Genomic DNA, 20,492 nt, shown 5'->3' on the forward strand with positions numbered 1-20,492 from the left:
GAATCATGTTAGCCTGTTCCACAGAACCTGCCACCAGAGCTGGCTGGCACAGCTGCCCATGGTGCGGCAACAGCTGCGGCGTCAATGCCAGCACAACAATCGACTATGATATACCACACGTAGCTGACCAACTCGTCGCAGGCAGCCAAGTGCAGCGCCTTCTCGTTTCATGTCTGTGCCAGAAACCTTTGTGATAATGATGAATCTTCTCGAACCTCATCTGTCAAGTCAAATTTGTCTTCGTACCCCCCCCCCCCCCCATTCACTGTTGCTTGCAACCGTGCATGTTGGAGTTTGTGTGTGTGCCTGTGTTTGAGTACATAATTAAAGTGTTTCACAACGAGGCAGCAATTGTGATGCCTATCGGAATGGGAAAGTCTCACAGAAGTTTTTTAGAAGCACGTGTATCAACTGTGCCCCTTTATTTTCCTGCAGCGTTTCACACGCTTCAATATGCAGCAGCGAAACCAACTGCCTGCAATAGCACAGGCAGTTATTTGCACGTGCTGCACAATTGTGCTACACAGAGAAGACATACACGAATAATTTTTTAGAGCCTGTAAGCTGGCACTGTACTCATCGCAGGTCTGACACACTTCAGAAACAAGAAATGAAAGTATTGTGCATAAAACTGCGACTCAGAGGCATGACACAAAAGAATAGTTGCTTAATGATTACAGGCTTGCATAGTAGTTGTCATAGGTTTGGCACATTTAAGAAGCAGGAAACAAAGTATGGCTCTTAACAGTGCAGAAACATGACACAAGTAGTGCTATGTGCAATGTTTGCATAAGGTAGTCTCCATTAGTGAACCTTCCAGGACTACAGGCCTGCATATACTGTTAGGACGCATAGACACGCATTTGCTTAATGCTAAACAGTGTAAAGCTGACAAATTGAATGCATAATATTGCGAGTTTTAGTGCTCACAGTGATTGTAGCGTACGCAGAAAAACATCACATATGCATCAAGCAAATGGTGTGTGGGCAGAAGGTATCGCTCAAAAACAAAGCAACTCAGTCATGAGAACAAAAAAAAAAAATATACAGAGCACACTACAATGAAAGCTACATCGAAAGCCCTGTCACGGTGGCACTGCAGTGAATGAAGGCTTCGGGTTCAGTCACGGCAGGGGTGGAAGCATTCCCATGATCATGTTCTTTCCTAAACTATCCAGCTACATACAAACAGATGATAATGCAAGGACAGAGCTTCATTTTGGCCTACACTACATGCTTCACAGTCGTCTTGCATTTCCTAAAGAGAAACAAATAGAACCACGGAGCCTGCACGTTGCACTTTAAGCACTTTTCTCATCGATGCTAGTAGGCGCCGACCGAAAACACCTTCGCAAGTTGTCTTTGTCCATTTCCGTGTCAAGCGCTCCATGAAATTTTATCGCTGCAGGCCCTGAACTTCGACTGCATTCTATTAGATTTTCAGCATGCTCACGGCACTTGCACCGGCACCGACGACGCTAAAAAAAGCAGCACCTTCTCGGGGAATCAGCTGTTTGCTTGCAGGCCGCCATGTGCACGCCATGACGCCGCCCGCGCACCATCGCGGCAACAAAAGTTACCTAATAGCAAGTATAACTACACAACTAAGAACGCTTCAACTTGAGCTCAATGTTAATCAATACTAAAAATAGTATCTTGCCAAAATAAACCTTTGTTTGTTTTATTTATTGCGTATTAGTTGCGTCGTGTTAGAAAAAGTTAGGAGACAGTCCCTGCTCAGTTTTGTGCCACACTGTGGCATCAACGTTTGCCGAGGATTCGGGACTACTAGGGCGGAGCCACGCTAAAAGTCGCTGGTAATTGGACGATTTCGCATACTCGTCACGATTGACGTCTCAAGGCTGCGTCACAGCTTCGTAATTTTGTCGTCACGCTCACAAACTTGTGAGCGGAGTCCGTAATTCCGCCCCAATTCTGTATTCTTTGTCTGTTGATGCTCGTCGTGGCTAGACTTTGTTGCCGAAGATGCGTCAAGATGTGTCTCGAAGATTCCGGCCACTCGCCTGTATTTCGGCAATGTTCTAGGTTGTTCTCGTTACCGTTTGCGGCTTCACATAGATGTTTCTTCGCAGCCTTTAAATTGAGCGTTGACGGGTTTGGCGGGCATTTTTTGTTCGACGACCGCCGAGCACGATTGTTGCTATATCACCGCCGCCGAGTAGTTCAGTTCTTTTGCGGGCGTAAGTCAGCCCAATAAAGACTTGATTCCGGTGAAGATCAAATCTCCTCATTTGTTGCCGAGGGCCTTGTCATCACTTCGTGACAAGATGCCTGCACCGTCCTTTAGCGCTTCCAAAAACGGAACTTCCTAAAATGGGTGGTAAGAGACCATGTACTGTACTGTAGTAATAGTGTTCTCAGCCCACCTACTATTTACTGGTTGCATTTCTGCCTTTCGCTTACAGCTACGCCAGTAAAAGATTTGTTTTTAAGATCACAATATGTGTATGTCGTTTAATGTTTCGTAAAGCGCGCCATTGACTTTCTATGATTGGCATAACTTTCCCCCCAATAAAAATAGAATATAGTCTCCACAAAACTTCCTTTGGCCACAACACAGCATATAAAATTAAAAAATAAAATACTGCATATTGTGACTTGTGCCGCAACATGTAACACCTGAAGCATATGTTGGAAGCTGAGCAGGTTCGTACAGTCCTCTCGTGCGTCTCTGAATGCAGATGACACAGAGCACACTTCAGTGGTTTCAAAAATTGCCAGAATTTAGAGTGGTTTTCCTGATCTTAAAATTTACATCAGAAAGTAGCTATCCATGATTTGTGAAGACAGTTGGTAGCACCATAACGATTAAGCGGTCATTCAGGTTACCTCTAGAGAAATAATTCCACGGAATGTCAAAATAACTATGAAGGAACATCCCTCAGACGGAAAAAGGCAGTTTCAAGCAAGTGAACATCATACATACATCGAAATCAAGCGCACATGCAAGGCTCGCCCATAGAAACGCCTGCACTAGCTGGCTGTGAGGCGGCGTAGGAGTACCTTTCTTTCATTCACGGGGCTCTCCAGACAAGCGGTATCCCACGCAGCAGAAACCATCGGCCCAATATCAGTAATAAAGGAAGGAAAAGATTTTTTGCCTGCCCCGGTATCTGCTTTCGAAAAGGGCTGAAGCACCTGAACTGCGGCGGCGGAAATAAAGGGATAGCAAGGAGACAGGTAGAAGAAATCAAAGAGGTGAGCACAGGGAGAAAGGACAGTTTAGACTAAAAGGTAAAGGAGTATAATACAATATTGTACATTCCGCGCTGTCCCCGGAAAAGGGGGGGGGGGGGGGGGGGGCTGCCAGAGAACCGGTTGCCGGCCGCTCCCGCAGAGAGAAAAGAGCGGCGGAAAATAAAAATAAACACGCCAGCCGCGCGCGTGCTGTGGTGCTGTGTCTGTTAATTTTGCTTTTGTGTAAGTAAGCTTCAGTTTCCGTCTAATAAACCACAACTTATTTCCGGCTTTTGAACATATTATTAATGTGTGAATTCCAACTTAGGTTAGAGGATACAGTAGCGCTTAAATATTTAAAAGAGCTTACGCGTGTTATAAGTCGCCCCTCTATTTCATAACGAAGTGAAAAAAAAATTTCTTTTATTTTTGTTTGTCGCTGTAATATATGGCGTTTTTGTGTAATTAATTTTAATTTGGGTAGTCGTGCACTATTGATTAATAGAGTTCAACGCCGAATTTAATGCCAGCTGGTCTACTGGCTTTGAAATGACTGAGTAAACTAAACAATCATCCTCAAATAGCCGGACTCTAATATGAGAAGTGAGGCTGCAATGTTATTGACATAACGCAAAAATTATATGGGCCCCAGCTCAGACCCCTGAGAAACACCTGATGGCATACCCAGGATGTCAAATTTCGTGCTGTCTACCTCCACAAACTGGGTTCTGATTGTGAGGTTAGCTTTTATCCAGTGTACAATATGTCTATTTATGCAAAGTTTAATCAGCCTGTTAAGAAGTTCATCATGCGGCACATGGTCAAATACTATAGACATGTATATCAAAATTGCATCCACTTGATTCCAGTCGTTTATTTTTTTTTTTTTTTTTGAAAAATCATGCAGAGTAACAGTAGACAGCTTCCGTCTGAAACTATGCTGATTGGGATTTAGCTTGTTTGTGTCCTCAAGGTATTTGGGTAATTACCGTCTACACCTCGTCTTCTAATATGGTCCCCAGCCCATGAGGCACTCAGCGGGAACGCACAGGCGCGTGCTCTAGCCCGAGAACTCAGCTACCGGGCGGAGCACCCTCCTCAGCCTGCCGCTTCCTCTGACACTCCCCAAGGCACTCATTTACGCCTTGTTACATACACGGACATCCTCCAGCATTATCGGCTCGAACGGTGTCTATACCCCCCTGCACACCGGAAACTATCCCGGCGCGAGGCCGTCCACTGGCGTAAAATACAAACAGGACCCTTTCCAAACCCCCATGGCTATATAGCAAAATTTTCCCAAATCTAATTGCACCTAGTTGCGAACACTGCTCACAGCCGGCCATATTCATTCACATGGTGTGGACATGTACACGACACAACACAGACAATACAGCTACAATGGATGCGTGGGAGTCCCTCCTGCGTAGCACCGAGCTCTCCCAACAGCACTAGCTCATTTTACGCGCATTGAAGGCCGCAGAGTCCCAAGGGATCCCTGCTGACCTTCTCTAAACAGTGCAACCAGTCTTTCGGCTGGTTCCCCTTCTTCGGGAGTAAATAAAGAGCTTATCATCATCAATCAGTTGGCCACGGCGTTCTCAAGTATCTTGCAACAAGTGCAAATGGTCTGTAATTGTGAGGAGTGTGCTTGCTTCTAGATTTGTGTACTGGTACTACCCTAGCCTGCAGTCAGTCATTTGGTAAGGAATGTTGCTTTGGAGATGCAATGAATATAATAATTAAATAATTAGCGACCCATTCCGCGTACCGCCTCAGGAACTCATTAGAAGTAGCATCAGGACTGGAAGACTTTTTTTTTGTATCTAAATTAAGGAGGAGGGAAAAAATACTTTGTTGGGACAAGGTAATATCTGGCATGTCAGACGGCTGGGAACAGAGTTCACTTCTAGAATTCTGGGGCAAGGACGTTGAAGGGCTAAATACCGATTGAAAATAAGCAGTATACCTGTTAGCAATTTCTGATTTATCAGTAATAACAGAACCATCCTCTGTAACAAACACTATTTTTTCATTCGAGGTTAAAAGGGAGCGCCAAAAACGCTGCGGGAAAGTTTTCATAAATTGCGTAAGCTTTTATAATAAGTACTAATATTTTGCTTTCAGCAATTTCAGTTTAAGCATTGAAGATAGGTGTAAAATTTTATTTTGATTCCTTTCTCTCATGCGCTTTCTCCGCTTTATTTTTCGCTTTAGTTGTCGGAACCGCTGTCGACAAAGAACCGCTGCATTGTAATTTGGCAGCTCGCAGCCGTCGTTGGCGTTTCCCTTAAGTCCAGTGGAGCAGGGTGGTCGACAATGTCATGCTCTGTCTCCGAAGCGTCGACGGTATTAGCACCGGTTGTCGTCACCAGGCTGCTGCGATGGGGTGGTGTTGCGGTCACGGCTTCGTGGGAGTCGCGCTGTCTAGGGTTGATCCAGGCTTAGTTGAAGGGAGCTAAGCTGTCGATTGATATCGTCGATACAGCACGCAAGCTCTGTGGTGTTCAGCGGTGCGGCGACAGCCTGGACGGTGGGCGACAACTGCGGCAAAGAGACCTCGATGACGCGATCAGCGATCCCGGGAAGTTGATCGAGAGGTAGCGTAAGCTGAGCCTCAGAATTGCCTGGATGTGCGGCGGAAGTCGTTGAAGCCAAAGTGCTCGCAGTATATAATCCTGGATTTCCATGTTGCCCGCGAGAGCACGCATGTGGCGGAGGAGCTGCGAAGGCTTGCGCTTGGCAAGTTCTGCGGACTGCAGTTGTCGCACCTTCTGGATTTTCGAGAGTGACAGGCGGCGGATAAGTTCGGTCTTGAGGTGTTCGTAAAGGTTGGCCGTTGGTGGGTTGGCAAGAATATCTCGGACCTCGTTGGCGTAGCGGGCATCGAGGTGGGCGACGACATAATCGTAGTGGGTCCGGTCTTGCGTGATGCGTTCGAGAGAGAATTGGGAATCGACATTGGTGAACCATACCTCAGGCGAGTCTGGCCAAAACGGCGGAAGCTTGAGAGCGACACTCCAGACGTCGTGCGGATCAGCGTGCGGGATGCCGTCTGCCTGGGTTCTGATGTCTTCGGCGGAGCCGGCAGGATGCTGCTGCACAGAAGCGCTAAGTTGGCCGCGCCATTCCTGAAGCTGTCGCTCTTGCTCGTTGATGGCGATGCGTTATTGTCCGTTGTCCGGGTCACTTGATGTGGGATGTCGTTTCTGCTGAAGGATTAATCACAACATAAAAAAGTTTGCCGACGATTACGTTACTTCCTAATGCGAAATTTGGGCGCAGCTCATCAGCTGTTTCACCTTTTCAATAGATTGGGGCAAATATTTCGAGCAAGACCCATATGTACAATTACAACAGTTTTTTTTTTTTAATTTTTCACTCGTATTTCTTCATGAAACACTCCATTAACAGTTCTTGGTTGTCATGAAAGAAGTTGTTTGGTCGAAGAAATGAAGAGAGCCATATATTTATCGGGAGGTTGCAGGAGGCAGAACGTGGGCCCATTGGAACGTTGCGCGACGACTGATGTCGCTGACGCCGCTAGCAAGCGAGGAGAACGGGACTCTGCGTTTCAGCTTGGGATGCACGCACCGTGATCCGCTGATAGCTACCCGGCATCTCGGCAACCGGACAGCACCCTCGTCGCCACGCAGGTAAGAGCGGGGTAGGGGGTGGGGGATAGGTTTAAGCAGCGGCGAACGGGGAAGCGCGCGCAGCAATCAGATAGCACGCGCGGTCGGCGCCACGCAGGAAGAGGGGAGCTGAGCTGGGGGGCTGAAAGGGGGGCGGAGCTGGTTACGAGGCCGACGCGAAATCCAGGAACGGGCGTCAAAGAACTGTGCTCCAAAATGTAAGAACTCTTTATTCGATTAGCGGCAGCAGCGGACGAATATACCAACGCTACGCTCGTCTCAGTAGCGGAAGAAAAAGCCAAGCTTCCCAGCCGGGCAGCCTGTTTTTGTAGCCACCGTCGATGACGCATGCCTCGGGTGACACAGCGATGGCGCTGTGTTTTATCGGCAACATAGTCCAACGTGTGGCCGTGTTACGCTGAGTCGGATGATTACAAGACGGAGGCTGCCGTGAAATATGCGCAAGTGTGTCGCCACACATACACACTTCGGAATCCAGAAGAAAGGTTATTCACGTCACCTTGCTAAACCCCTGCCTACAAGGCAAAATCCCTGCATGCGTCAAAACTGACTTTACAAGAGGAAGACTAGACACAAGTAGGAAAACGCACTGCTACTAATTTTCCCCCGCACAAGCACATTTACAAATAGCTTTTTCCCTGAAAGTGTATCCGTATGGAATGCTCTACCTTCTCATATTTTTCTTTCCGGTAATTTACGAGAACTGGAGCGTCACCTCCTTATTTAATGAGTTTCTCGTTTTGTATTTTGATGCGTTTCTTTCTTCGCTTCTGACTACGATTTTTCTTCCTTTTTTTTTTTTTGGTAATGTTATCTGCACATGCTTGTCAGTTCATGTCATGAACAATGTTTATTTGTGCCTCTCCTGCTATGACCATACACGGTCTGCAGTATTTGAAATAAATAAATAAATAAGATAGGTAGCCCTTGCCAGTTTTCTTCTTTATTCAGTAAAAACCCTCAGCTTCAATAAGGCATTATTGCGGGGGATACAAGTCTTTATAAAACAAATCCGCCGTGCTTCGTCTCACTACTTCACTTGGCAGCGCTTTCCATTCCTTGATGGTTCGTAAAAAAAAAAAAAAAAAGAATACTGGAAAATGTTTCCCAGTTGTAAAAAACTACAGAAAATTTTCTGATGTTACGACAAAATTTTTGTGCGGTTTTTGACGAGACACCTGTTGTGACAACAGAACATTCTGTAGTAACATCAGAACTTTCTCTAGTTACAACAGAAAAGTGCTGCAGAACTACATACAACACAAATATACTACAGAAAAACTACAGAACTACAGAACATTTTGATGGTTACGACAGAACTACAGGATATTTTGTTGTATTTTTGACACAGTTCTGTAGTTTTTTTTTTACTGGGTTGTCCTTCAACTATACGGTCGCACTTTGTGACTATGATCAATTCGTGAAGATACATAATGCGGGGGGTGCAAATATGCTTTGGATGAAACTCCTGTTTGACCATGATAGATTGTATAAAAGAGCTTTAAACGCAGAGCCCTGCGGCATTCACTTAATGAAACTTAGCCCATTTTTTTTTATTTTACTTGTGTTAAGGAAGCGGTCGTAGAGGCCAAGGACAAATCGCGCAGCGGCAGATTGTATGAGCTCAAGCATCTGTACTTGAATATTGTAAACCGGATCCCACACAGGGCAGGTATACTTTAAGATGGGCCTGACGTATGTTTGGTACGCCGCCTCTATAGCCTTCCTATGCGCATGTCTTAAATTGCGCTGGAGAAAACTGAGGGATCTGCCTGCATTTCTTGCTAAACCATCCCCGGACAAAATAACACCTAGATACTTATACGTCGCTTTTGACTGAATTAATTGTCCATAGAGGGAATATTGATACAATGATTTATTTTTAGTTTTCCTAGTGAAGCAAACGTGAACGCATTTTTTAACATTTAGGGACACTCTATTGATGCTGCACCAACTCTCAATGCGTCTGAGGTCATCCCTGAGCTGTGTGGAGTTCATTTCACTTGACACTCGGGTGTATGAGGCACAGTCATACGCGAACAACCGCACTCGAGACTTCATCCCTTTATTAATATCATTTATAAAAATAAGAAACAATAGTGGTCCCAGGACAGATCATTGGGGCACTCCCGACGTGACCGCCACAAGAATAGAGCACTTACCATTTACTAATACCCGCTATTTCCTGCACTTTAAGTAGTCTTCTATCCAATTAAACACAGAAGGGTTAATATTTAGCCGACCAATGTTTTGTAGCAGTATTGAGTGACACACAGTATCGCAAGCTTTTTAAAAGTCCAGGAATATGCAGTCGATTTGACCTTTACTGCCAATTGCCGATGATATATTATGATAGAATTCAATGAGCTGAGTTGTACAAGAAAATCCTTTCCTGAACCCATTTTGACTATTGTTGAAAAATTCTAAAGAGCTAAGATGTTTCATTATTGTTGAATGCAGGATATGTTCAAGAATTTTACAACAAACCGAAGTCAGTGAAATTGGTCGGTAGTTTCACACGTTTGATTTGACTCCAGTTTTCAATGTAGGTACTGCATTGGCAATCTTTCAGTCATCTTGAAGTTTGCCATCTAAGAGTGACTTAGTGAAGATCACATAAAGGTACTTTGACACGATAATAGAACAGTGCTTTAATATCCTGGTTGAAATACCGTCAAGACCCGTAGCCTTTGACACACCTAATTTTTCAAGTAGTCTTGAGATACCATTAATAGAAACCTCGTCTTGCGGCATAGTCAATTATTGATCACTAGTAATTTGATCAAGAGGAGGCTGTGCGGGATTAAGCACAGACTGAAAAAATTGTTTGAATAGTGTCGCCTTGTCAGAATCATTGCCCACTAACGAACCCCCATGCTCCAAATTAGGCACATCCACCTTATCTTTACCGCAGAGTTTCATGAATGTCCAGAACTTCTTTTTATTTTTACTTTTGAAGTCAGAAACTAAGTTGTCAAAAAAAAGTTTGCGGCACTGATGTAGCTTTGTCTTATAGAACAGCGTTAGTTCTTTAAGCTTATTAAAAGCATTAACTGATTTGCCTTTCTTATATAGTGAATAGGCTCGCCGTTTCTTCGAATCAATTGAGTGGGCCAGTCATCCAAGGTTTCTGCTTCCTCTTCACTTTGCTGCGCGATGTGCTTGGTACATGAATGTCAACGATGCTTCATTACTCGTTTATCTGGACATTTGAAACATCTGTTATTCGAATCATGTGGTGTAAAACTCTCGCCTACTGTTGACTTGTCACAAATGATAGTGATGACAAAACCGTCACACTCAAGGGAAATAAATGTCGATGAACTACTCCACTTCTCTTGTCTGAATAGTGCATTTCGAGCGGAGGCCACCTAGGTACCATATCAGGCAGCATAACATCTTTGCATGCATAGCATCCAAGGCCATTATAGAACCAACGCATCCCCTACAAATAATTTAGTGACAGCGGAAGGAAAGAACTGACTACGATATATATATATATATATATATATATATATATATATAGCATAAGTAAATAAACGTACTTGGTTGCTACAGGTTATTCAAGAGTGAAAAAAACCTTACACACACACACACACACACACACGCACACACGCACACACACGCACGCACGTGTACACACACACACACACACACACACACACACACACACACACACACACACACACACACACACACACACACACACACACACACACACACACACACACACACACACACACACACACACACACACACACACACACACACACACACACACACACACACACACACACACACGGTGAGCATGGTAGGCACAAAGGGACAAGCCGTCGATCCACCCAAGGCGCCGGCCGGGAGTCAGCTGTGTACAATACAGCTATATAATTATACAATCATACAATTATATATATATATATATATATATATATATATATATATATATATATATATATATATATATATATATATATATATATATATATATATATATATATATATATATATATATATATACAGATAGGGCATGTAGCTCGTAAATAGCTGATCTATACTTGAATTGTGTTTCATGCTGGAGTTGAAGCGCAACGTGAGAGGGAACAAATATAACGGTGACTTGGCAGATTCGACCACAAAAGATGCCACTGAATTTGCCGAAAAGCGCACGAAGCAATCGAAAGCACAGTTTCCGCCTGAATATTGTAAAAGAAATAAACAGATAGATGGTGTAGAGCAAGTATTACTTGGACGAGCTGGGACCTTCAAGCAGTTATTGTGCTATGGTTTTAATGGTCGGACGGAAAACCATAACGTTAGGTTAAAATTCCAATATTCTTTGAACACTGCGCTTTTATTAGCTGGAATACGTAGGTAGTGCGTACTGTTTTCAGGAGGTAACGCTTTTATGGAAGGTACTATCTGTAAGGACATGGGTAGTTCTGTTTAGATTATTTATTTCATATTATTTGAAGCCTATATCTTACTTGATTATCAAGCACTATACTGTCATTTCTTTGCTGAGCAAATTTTCTGACGCAAGTTTGGAAGGCGGTGCCAAACGTTTTCCATAGTCGTGATGAGAGTTTTAGTATCTGGGATCTAATGTACGCCAATCAAGGTCGTAATTATCTTTTCTACTACAGCGGTAGCTGAATAATCGCGAATACTCGGAATAAAGACACTGTGGTTTCTAAAATTAGCTAATATTTGGTACCTACTCCTCACAATCATTTAGTGAAAATTTTCTCAGTAGACCGGTACCATGTGCATCCATCACACTGAAAAAAAGTCTCTACTGAGGAATGTCTGCCTTGCATAGCGTGTGGCTTCAAGCTCGAGTCACAGGTACCAAAAAGAAAAAAAAAAAGGACGTCTTGGTGGCGTGACGACCTTTGCTTAAAAAAGTCCAGTGAAGCCTAACTTATCCGCGCTCTGCAATCTACTAATATCCTTGGAACTGTCGGGTAAGCTCCGTCAGATTCTGGATGTTTTATGTCAACATAAACGCGCGGTATCTGAACCGTATTTTTTTTTTCTCAGTTCCACTACCGGTACCGCACTAACTCACGTTTTCTGGCTTTGGTAAAACAGTATGGTAAAAATTCAGTTCTAGTTTGGTAAAAAATTCAGAGGTAACCCCAGGAGATTAGCATGTCGTTTCCCTTCTCGAGGCAAGTGATTACGCACTGAGCTAAAGCACGCTGGCAAAAATCTCTTTTCCTATCTCCACAAACACCGCTCCGGCGCATCTAGCAGCATATGATGTGTTAACCGTTTCGAAACATTTCCCTTTCTTTCTTAGGAAAGAGCAGTTTTCCAGCGTCCTATAACGCGTTGTGCAATTTTACGCAGTCAGTCTAGCGCAGTCAGTCAGAAGTAGCGAATGCGTGAAGGAGCTCCCCTAATGAATGTTACGATGTATAACGTCCAACGCAAGGAGCCTTTATAGCGGTGTAATTGAGGTTTCCTCTAGGAGGTATCCAGGAGATACAGCCCCCCGGCATCGCTGAAAAATGCCGTTAACAATTCAGGATAATCTGGGCAAACGGCCCAAGATACCGTCTCTGTCGAATCGCTTCACCCTGCTTACATACATTTTTGCAATCTTTATTTGAGTGGTTGAATGAAAACCAAAGCTTTGCAGAGATGAAAGAAAAGCAGATGGATACAATTTCGGAAGCCACTGCGAGCATCTTATTGTGAAACTTGTCAGGTATCAGCGCTTTTTGAAGAAGGAAAGGAAACGCATAGAAGCACTGTACCTCGCATCCAAACTCTTTTTGATTACTATGACCTTAATGCTTTTTCCATCTCCTTTAATATTTATTGTTTACTGAATAATATTCAGGTAATATAGAATTTGTTGTTGATAGAAGGGCTCAGTTATAACGCAAAAAATAAAATTATTACCTTGTCTGAGCGAGGTGTTCGATCCACTGGGGGTCATTCTTCCTTTTAATAATTTCTCGCTGTCCTGGGAATCGAATACCTTACGAGCCGAGCTGAAGTGAGACGCCATCAATGAGGGTGGCCAACTGGAACTGAAAATGTCACTTACGCTGAAAAGTTCTTCTTCATGTGATGCAATTTTAAAGAAGGTGTAAGCGAATTTTGCGCGCATAATCTTGTCCGATATTTGGCACATGCCTAAATTCGCTGCCATCAGTTGTCTCATTGCTCGTATGATCAAGAATATTTTGTGTAAGGTGATGCGGCAGGATAAGGTGCGTTGCTTGAAAATGCACACTTATGGCATTCGGAAATCACTGGAGGCTTCAGAAGGTCACGAAAGCTGTCCTTGCGGCTGCCTGTGACTGCTTGCTTTCTGGGTATTTAAAGCATCTTAAGAGGCAGTATACACATGTCAATTTCACCACAGACCCTGGAATATATGGCGGTAGACGCAAAGTTTCGGCGCACCTTTGAGAAACACCACGACATGAAAAATTTCCAGGCGACACGAGTTTATTCCTTCAGATTGCGATTGTTCGACCCGCTCGATGCCTCTTTCTCTTCGCTGCTCCTTGCACATAAGGAAGGATAAGGTGGAGAAAAGGGCGCAACATCAGTACCAAACAAAACCTTTCTTCAGTCCTTTACCGAAACTACAGTCCTCATTCTGGCTCACACTGGAGATGGCTGGCTGAAACGCGAGTGCTTTTCGCAATGTCTCTGTGATATCCTTCATCCAAAGCAGTCAAGCTCGTTCTTCAAAGCAATGCAATGTATGCAGAAGCTGGTTCGTTTTAAAACATTCAGCCGATGCGTGAAATACTCAAAAGAAGTACGAATATTTTCATGCGACCGGGACCTGCAAAAGTATCCTCCCGAGCCGGGCCCCCTTTCTTCGTTCGCGTTGTTGTATCGAGGGTCGCTGGCGTAGCGGGTGTTGCCGTTAGGGGCGGCCGCTGCTTGCCTTGGTGGCAATGGCGTGGCGGCGTCCCGAAAGAATGTAACCAATCCCACCGTTGTTTGTTGGTTGTGATTTCAAGGTGGCCTGAACACTAATGCTTTATACCTGAGTGCGGGAGTCCACTCTAACATTTTGGGTTACGGTCAGATGCCGGGCATCTTCGACTACGCCGAGAAGGGCTCTCTGCTGTTGGTAGCCAGTTGCAAGTTGTTGTTGTTGATTTATTTTTTTCTTGGCATATTGCTGCAAGTGTATCTAGATGTGCCCAAACTTGTAACTGTGCAAAAAATTTGTGCACAACCGCTCAAATAATTTATTTATTTTTATTTAATTTTCAGATTCTGTGAATCCCGATTAGGGATTTTTTTTGGAGGGGGTTACAAGGGCCCGTATACATTTGCACATAGAGGCATTTGCACATACATGTACAGAAGGGTATAATCGAAGACTTTACAATAAAAAAAACAGAGACAATGAAATAATTAAATGATATATGCAGTCATTCAGAGGTTGACGCCATCACAGGTTAACATTATAAATAGAGAGTAAACCAAAGACATTAATGATGTCATCACTTCCTCGTGGTTGCCAATGCAGATTTTCCGGCCAGTTCAATAAATTTGTCGACAGTGGACTGTAAGATCGTTGCCTGATGTAGAGAGTTCCAGTCCCGCACAGCTCGCGGGAAATACAGTAAAGTGTATGCGTTATTAGCGCATAAATATGCTTGGAGTTGGAGTTGATGCTTATGACGGGTTTCTCAGCAAGTGTGAAAAGAAATGTAGGTTTCAGGATATACTTCAATCTTGTTATGCAGGATGAAATACAGAAATTTGCCACTTTGTAGCATCGCTCGACGGGATGAAGACCGATCTCGGTCAGCATCTGCGTCGGCGAGTCGGTTCGCCTATAAAATGCGCGGCTTTTCGCTGAACAGCTTCGACTGTTAATATTTGATTTGGGGCGAACGGAAACCATGCCATGTTCGCGTATTCAACTGTTGGGCCTATAATCGTCACATAAGCCAAAAGCTCGGCATCCTTTGTAGATTAGCGCAGCGTCCCTTTCGGGAACAGTAGCTTTCGCATCGCTTTGCTTGCCACATGGTCCACATGAGCCGCCCATCCCATATCTGATGATATCACGACGCCCAAACACTCATACTCAGCGACAGAGTTCAGGATGGTATTGTCGCAACTGTACAGAAAACAAAGCTTGAATTTCTTTTTTGTAATTGACATTGATACTGTTTTATTAAGGTTGACGGCCATTTGCTAGTTTGTGCACCATTGGACTATCAAATTAAAATCCTTGTTAAGAGCAATTTGATCCTGATGCTTTTGCACTTCTCTATACAGGACACATTCGTCTGCGAATAACCTAATCTTAGATTCCATCTTGCTAGTTATGTTGTTTATAAACAGAAGAAACAGGATAGGGGCTAAAACGGAGCTCTGAGGCACACTCGAAAGGACTGATGCAATTTAGGAAGTGTAGGCACCGTACTGAACAAACTGGTGGCGATAAGATAACAGCTTATCCAGTGAACAATTCGCACATCCCCTAAAATGTGTTTCAGCTTTATAACAGTTTTGCATGGCAGACACGATAGAAGGCCTTAGAAAAGTCTACATAAATTACGTCTATTTGTGTTTGGTCGTTAATTGGTTTAACGAAATCATGCAGGATCTCAACAAGTTGGGTAACGGTAAACAGACCTCTCCTAAAGCCACACAGGGAGAGATGGAGGATGTTATTTTTTTTAACAAACTCTGTGATGAATTTTAAATAATCCCTCAGTAATCTTGTCATCATGTTCGGCGTCCGGAGCCCCTCTGGTGAGGAAGCCTAAGGAAAGTCTTTGGGAAAAAACAGAACGGACACCACTTAACTTTACTTGCCTCACAGGCAGCCTAATAGTTGATATGTTCGCATTGTGTTGAGGGGGGGGCATGGCAGGGCAGGGTGCTGTGTTGAAAGGTGACAGCCTCGCATGTCCGAGGTGCCTTTGTACCGGTGTGTAGTTGAAGGTGCGGTTGTACGCGTGGGTGGGCAGCTGTGGGCAGTGATATGGGCCCACGGACGCAGTCTTCAAAAGCCGCCACGCCGTAGGAGTGGTGAAACTCTTGCAGGAAGGGAACACTGAGCAGTGAGACAGTGAATTTGTTTTGTGTCTTCCTTTTAGACACATTTTCTTCGAGATAATCGTGACCATATACGGCGGACAATGAACGGGCAAAAGGTGATGAAGACGACAGTATACGAAGCACAGCGTGAGAGATACCAATTACACATGCGGCACGAGAGGTGCAGCGCGAGAGGTACAACGCAGCACACCACTCTGTGCGGTGCAACAGCTAGCCAGAGCCGTCATACACGAGCAACTAAGCGACCATCTGCTTGTTTTCACTGACGGCTCCGTGGCGAGAGAAAGGTGCTCCCTCGCCGCAGCGGCCACCATCCCTGCCCTGCAGTTGCACCGCCAGCAAAGAGTGACACACCTGGGCTCTTCGACCACGGCGGAACTACTGGGCCTTCGTCTGGGCCTGGACCTATTTCCGCCACCACCCAGGTGTGCACTGCTGTGTGACTCCCGCGCCGCCCTCAGCCGCCTGCAGACTCCCGGCCGTGGCACACCACTGCTGTGCGCGATCCGCGAGCGCCTCGAGCACCTCGCAGAGCGAAAGTGCAGCATTCTCGCGCAGTGGGTGCCCGGCCGCTGCGGAATACACGGCAATGAGCAAGCCGATGAACTCGCCACTGCCGCACATCAACTCCCTCCCAACGACGAACTTCTCGCTTAGGAGGACGTGCGCGCGGTAGTCTATGAACACCTCCGTCAGCAACACCCGGACCCACGCATCGCGCGAGGAGAGCGCATCCCTGCTGTCGGCGCGCGCTCACTGTCGCGCCTACAGCGTGCAATGCTCATCCGAGTGCGCGTCGGCTGCGTGTGGCCCGGGGTAAGACGGGTGCGCCACGGACTTTCGTCGAGCGACGTGTGTGGTGATTGCGGTGCAGTGGAGACATTGGAACACATGCTGGTTCGCTGTACCGCATCCGCAGAGCCACGTCGCGAGATGCTCGCGTCTTATAGGGCGCTCGGTATCATCCCGGACGGCATCGAGACGCTCCTGCGGCCGCGAGGCAGTGCGCGCACCCGTGACAGGGCAATGGTGAGCCTCTGTGCGTTCATCGAGCGGGCGGGCTTGAAGCCTCGCTTGCTCTTCGCCAGGTAGTGCGTGCGTGACCTGAACGCTCCGTGCGTGTTACCTTGGACGTATGCTGCCGGGCGCCCCACCCCGGCAGCTGGTGCATTGTGTCGCGCGCGCGATCTGTCTGCGACAGGACGCTACGTGCGCGCGACTATGGTATTATATATATGGTATTATATATATCAATGGTATTATATATATACGTTTATATCTTGTAAACAATTGCAGTGGCCACTCGCGCGCAGACATTTGTGGACAGTGCTCGGACACTTGCGCGCGAGCGATGCGAACTCGTTGACCACCGTCTTTACTTTGTAAATAATGTACAAAGCTCCCCCTGTCCTTTCTTCCTATCGCTCCCCTCTCTACTTCCCCTCGCTATCCTCTCCCTACCCCCTTTTCCTTCCCGCCGGCCGCAGCTCAAGTGCTTCAGTTTTTTAGATAGCATTTGCCGCGGCCGCAATACTATTTTCCTTCTTTTTGGTTATTAAAAAAAAAGAAAAATAAATCAACCACTGCCACCACCAGGTTTCGGCAGTTGATGACAGAGTGCTCAACAGTAAGGGGAAAAGAAGGTGACCTGTTTGTGCCACCGCTGGTTCGAATCCTACCTGGGGCATTATAGTCACAGTAAGTGGTTTCCTGCTGCCACCCGTTTTATTTTTTTTTCTCTCACTCCTTTGCTGAGGATTCAGCTTCAGACACGCCATAACTGCAGTTTCACGAAATGCTGACCATAGTTCCAAAACAGTTCAACGAGCATCGAACAAGGTAAAGTGCGCAGCGCCACCTGGATGCATGCTCCTTGCAATGCTTCTTGGTGGCGAAACACAGCACAGTGTTGTTGTACGTTTCGTCACCAGGTAGTAAGAAACATGAATTCATATCGGCAGTTTTGGTGCACTGTTTGAATATCTCCAATCAAGTTTCACTAATACTGCGAACAAAAAGTTGCGACCAGAGGAATTTTCATTATTACCAGCTTGGTTACAAAGCCTTCGGAACAAATCAATTGTTGATACAATTCAAGCCCAGTCCTACGACATCGCTCACAAAATATCTTATCACCGCCTCTGACCCACTCGCCTCCGCTTACGTTTCCCCTGCATTGCATCAGGGCCACACTGTTACAGCAAAAGACCATCGGTTTTCTTTTTTTTTTTCAGCAGACTATGTCCAGGTAAATTCAATTTCTTAATCGGGAAATAAGTTAAGGACATAATGAACCCATATGTGTAATTTTGACCGGTCGAAAAATTTATTTTATTTCGATGTGAAGTCAGCAGTCAGGAATGTATTGCTCTGTAAATTAGTAAATTATGCATTTGAAGGGTGCTCGGAAATCTCTACAGGAAATGCCGCGAATATATTTCCTCAGGGAAGGAGTGTTACACGAAAGAGCAGCACACGGAAAACCAGCATGCGTTCGAACAGCACACAAGAAACATCGCAACGACAATACAGCACAAGGGAAGACAGCAAGGCGACGCAACAGCAAATCACAAAAACATCAAGCGCCAAAAAGCATACCAGAAAAAAAGCAGCACAGCGACACAACGGCACGCGCAGGAAACACCAAGAAGACAAAACAGCGCAGCGCAGTATGGTGCAGCGCTGCAAGAGCGATAAACTATGATGTTCATAACCGCGAACAGTTATGACTGTCCACAGTGAGCAGGGGAGAAATCACAGCGACTGCGGCTAAAGGTCCGCTCCTTGAGCTTAGCATTGTATTAGTAGTGGTAGTAGTTGGCATAGCCGCAAGGTAGCTGTGATGTAGTTAATGGAGCCAGGCACGTTCAGGAACCTCCCGAGCAGAAAACCTGGCCGCTCTTAAGTGCCCACGCCACGCTTTTCTATGGCGAGGACACGCCACGAGATTAAACACGCGAACGCACGCTACGAGGAACTCTGTATAACCTGCCAGAACAATGAACACAAAGCGAACGTCCTACTGTGGCTCCGGTGCATGTTTTTCGGCCTTCGCGTCTTGAGAAGGAAAGGTAGACAGTGCCAGGTGGCGACGGCGTCCGCGGCCCGCACGAGCATAACAGGAACGGTCACTGCTGGGAAGTGGTTATCTGGCAGTGCAGGCCGAGCACAAGGGCTAACAAGCGGACGGAATCCGCAGGCGATCGGATGGTGGCGACGGCCCGGTAACTAGGAAGCAGGTGGCAGCAGACAGCGGACTGGTTGGAGGTAGGTGGCAGTAGGTGGCAAAAGGCAGTATGGCGGCACGTTTTCTGCTCGGGTAGCCAGACACTGAACCAAGGTGCTTGACCAGTGCTAGTGAGTTGGCCATGGGAGGCACCTATGTCCAGAAAGGCATATTTCTGCACAGCAATGCACTGCAACACGTTGCTGTTATTTCTTGGCTCATGGCACATACCTACGAGGGGGGGGGGGGGGGGGTTGGATTGGCCAGGGTTCCACGCAGCAGCTCTCAGTGCGCTCGGCCATTCTCCTTCGCTGATTTCCCAGACGCACGCACCAGCGAATTCCACACCAACATCTTCACAGTGGTAGCCACAGGGGAAGAGGTTAGGATCGTTACCGTAGGAGGAGGGTACAACGACTGGGGATGAATGAGTAACCGAAACATTGACTACCACGGGGATCATCCAGAAAGCAGAGGGTGGTTTTCGTGGGAAGTACCCGGAGAGTGTGTATACTGTAGGAGGAGGCAGGGTATGGCCAGGCCGCAGGAACGTGCGCGCTGAGTCCGCGGCAGCCGCTGCGAAACGCGTCACCCGAAGAGAGGCCAAGCGCTGGGGCGGCTACCTGGAGCGGCAGAGTAGAGAAGAACGATGTCCGAAGAGCTAGTGAGTGCGAAAAACTAGACATAATGCGCTAGAATTGCACATAGATGTATGCATCCTCTCGTAAGTTCTTGAGCTGAATATATCGCCAAATGAAATATACGAATAGCCATCACTGAATCATGTGTTACGCAGTGGTAATTCTCCTGTGAATTAGCATGTCTGCAAGAGGGATCCAGAGGACTGTATTTGGGGTACGTTCACAGGCTTACGAATTAATGAGAAGAAAACTAATTATATACAGGCAAACCACATACATCCTGGTTTTCCCATGGGGCCAAAGTTCTCATACATAGGGTGCGCACTGGCTACGCACTCACCGCAGATATGATTGCCAAATGCCTGTCGAATTCAAAGCCTAGGTACCATGACCTTGCAGCTGAGCCAGAAGATCGGCAAGATTACAACGACGATAACGTGGCCGCAGTTATGTGCAGAAAATGCAACACGGACGCCCGCCCAACGATGCAACACACGTGGTGGGCCTGCCCTGGTTACATTATCCGAAAAAGACGCCTTCCAGGCCATGTCACCACATTCAGTGATTGGAAAACACCAAGAAACGGCGACGCTCGGGTCCGACCCACACTGCTAACCCTCTAGTAGTTTGCACGTGAGGCAGGCACTGACACCGAAATGTGACCTCCATGACCCTACTACCCCTCTCTCTTGAATAGGCATTCGTGCCAGC

The 20,492-nt window shown here is 46.1% G+C and overlaps 1 pseudogene; it reads right to left on the reverse strand.

The window, feature by feature from the left end:
* Positions 1-2,248: 2,248 nt before the first annotated feature.
* Positions 2,249-6,431, reverse strand: LOC146204779 (uncharacterized; annotated as a pseudogene).
* Between the last annotated feature and the right edge of the window lie 14,061 nt (positions 6,432-20,492).

This window comes from Amblyomma maculatum, chromosome 1, assembly GCF_055883805.1.
Source record: "Amblyomma maculatum isolate TAMU_Amacu chromosome 1, ASM5588380v1, whole genome shotgun sequence".
Lineage (NCBI taxonomy): Eukaryota > Metazoa > Arthropoda > Arachnida > Ixodida > Ixodidae > Amblyomma > Amblyomma maculatum.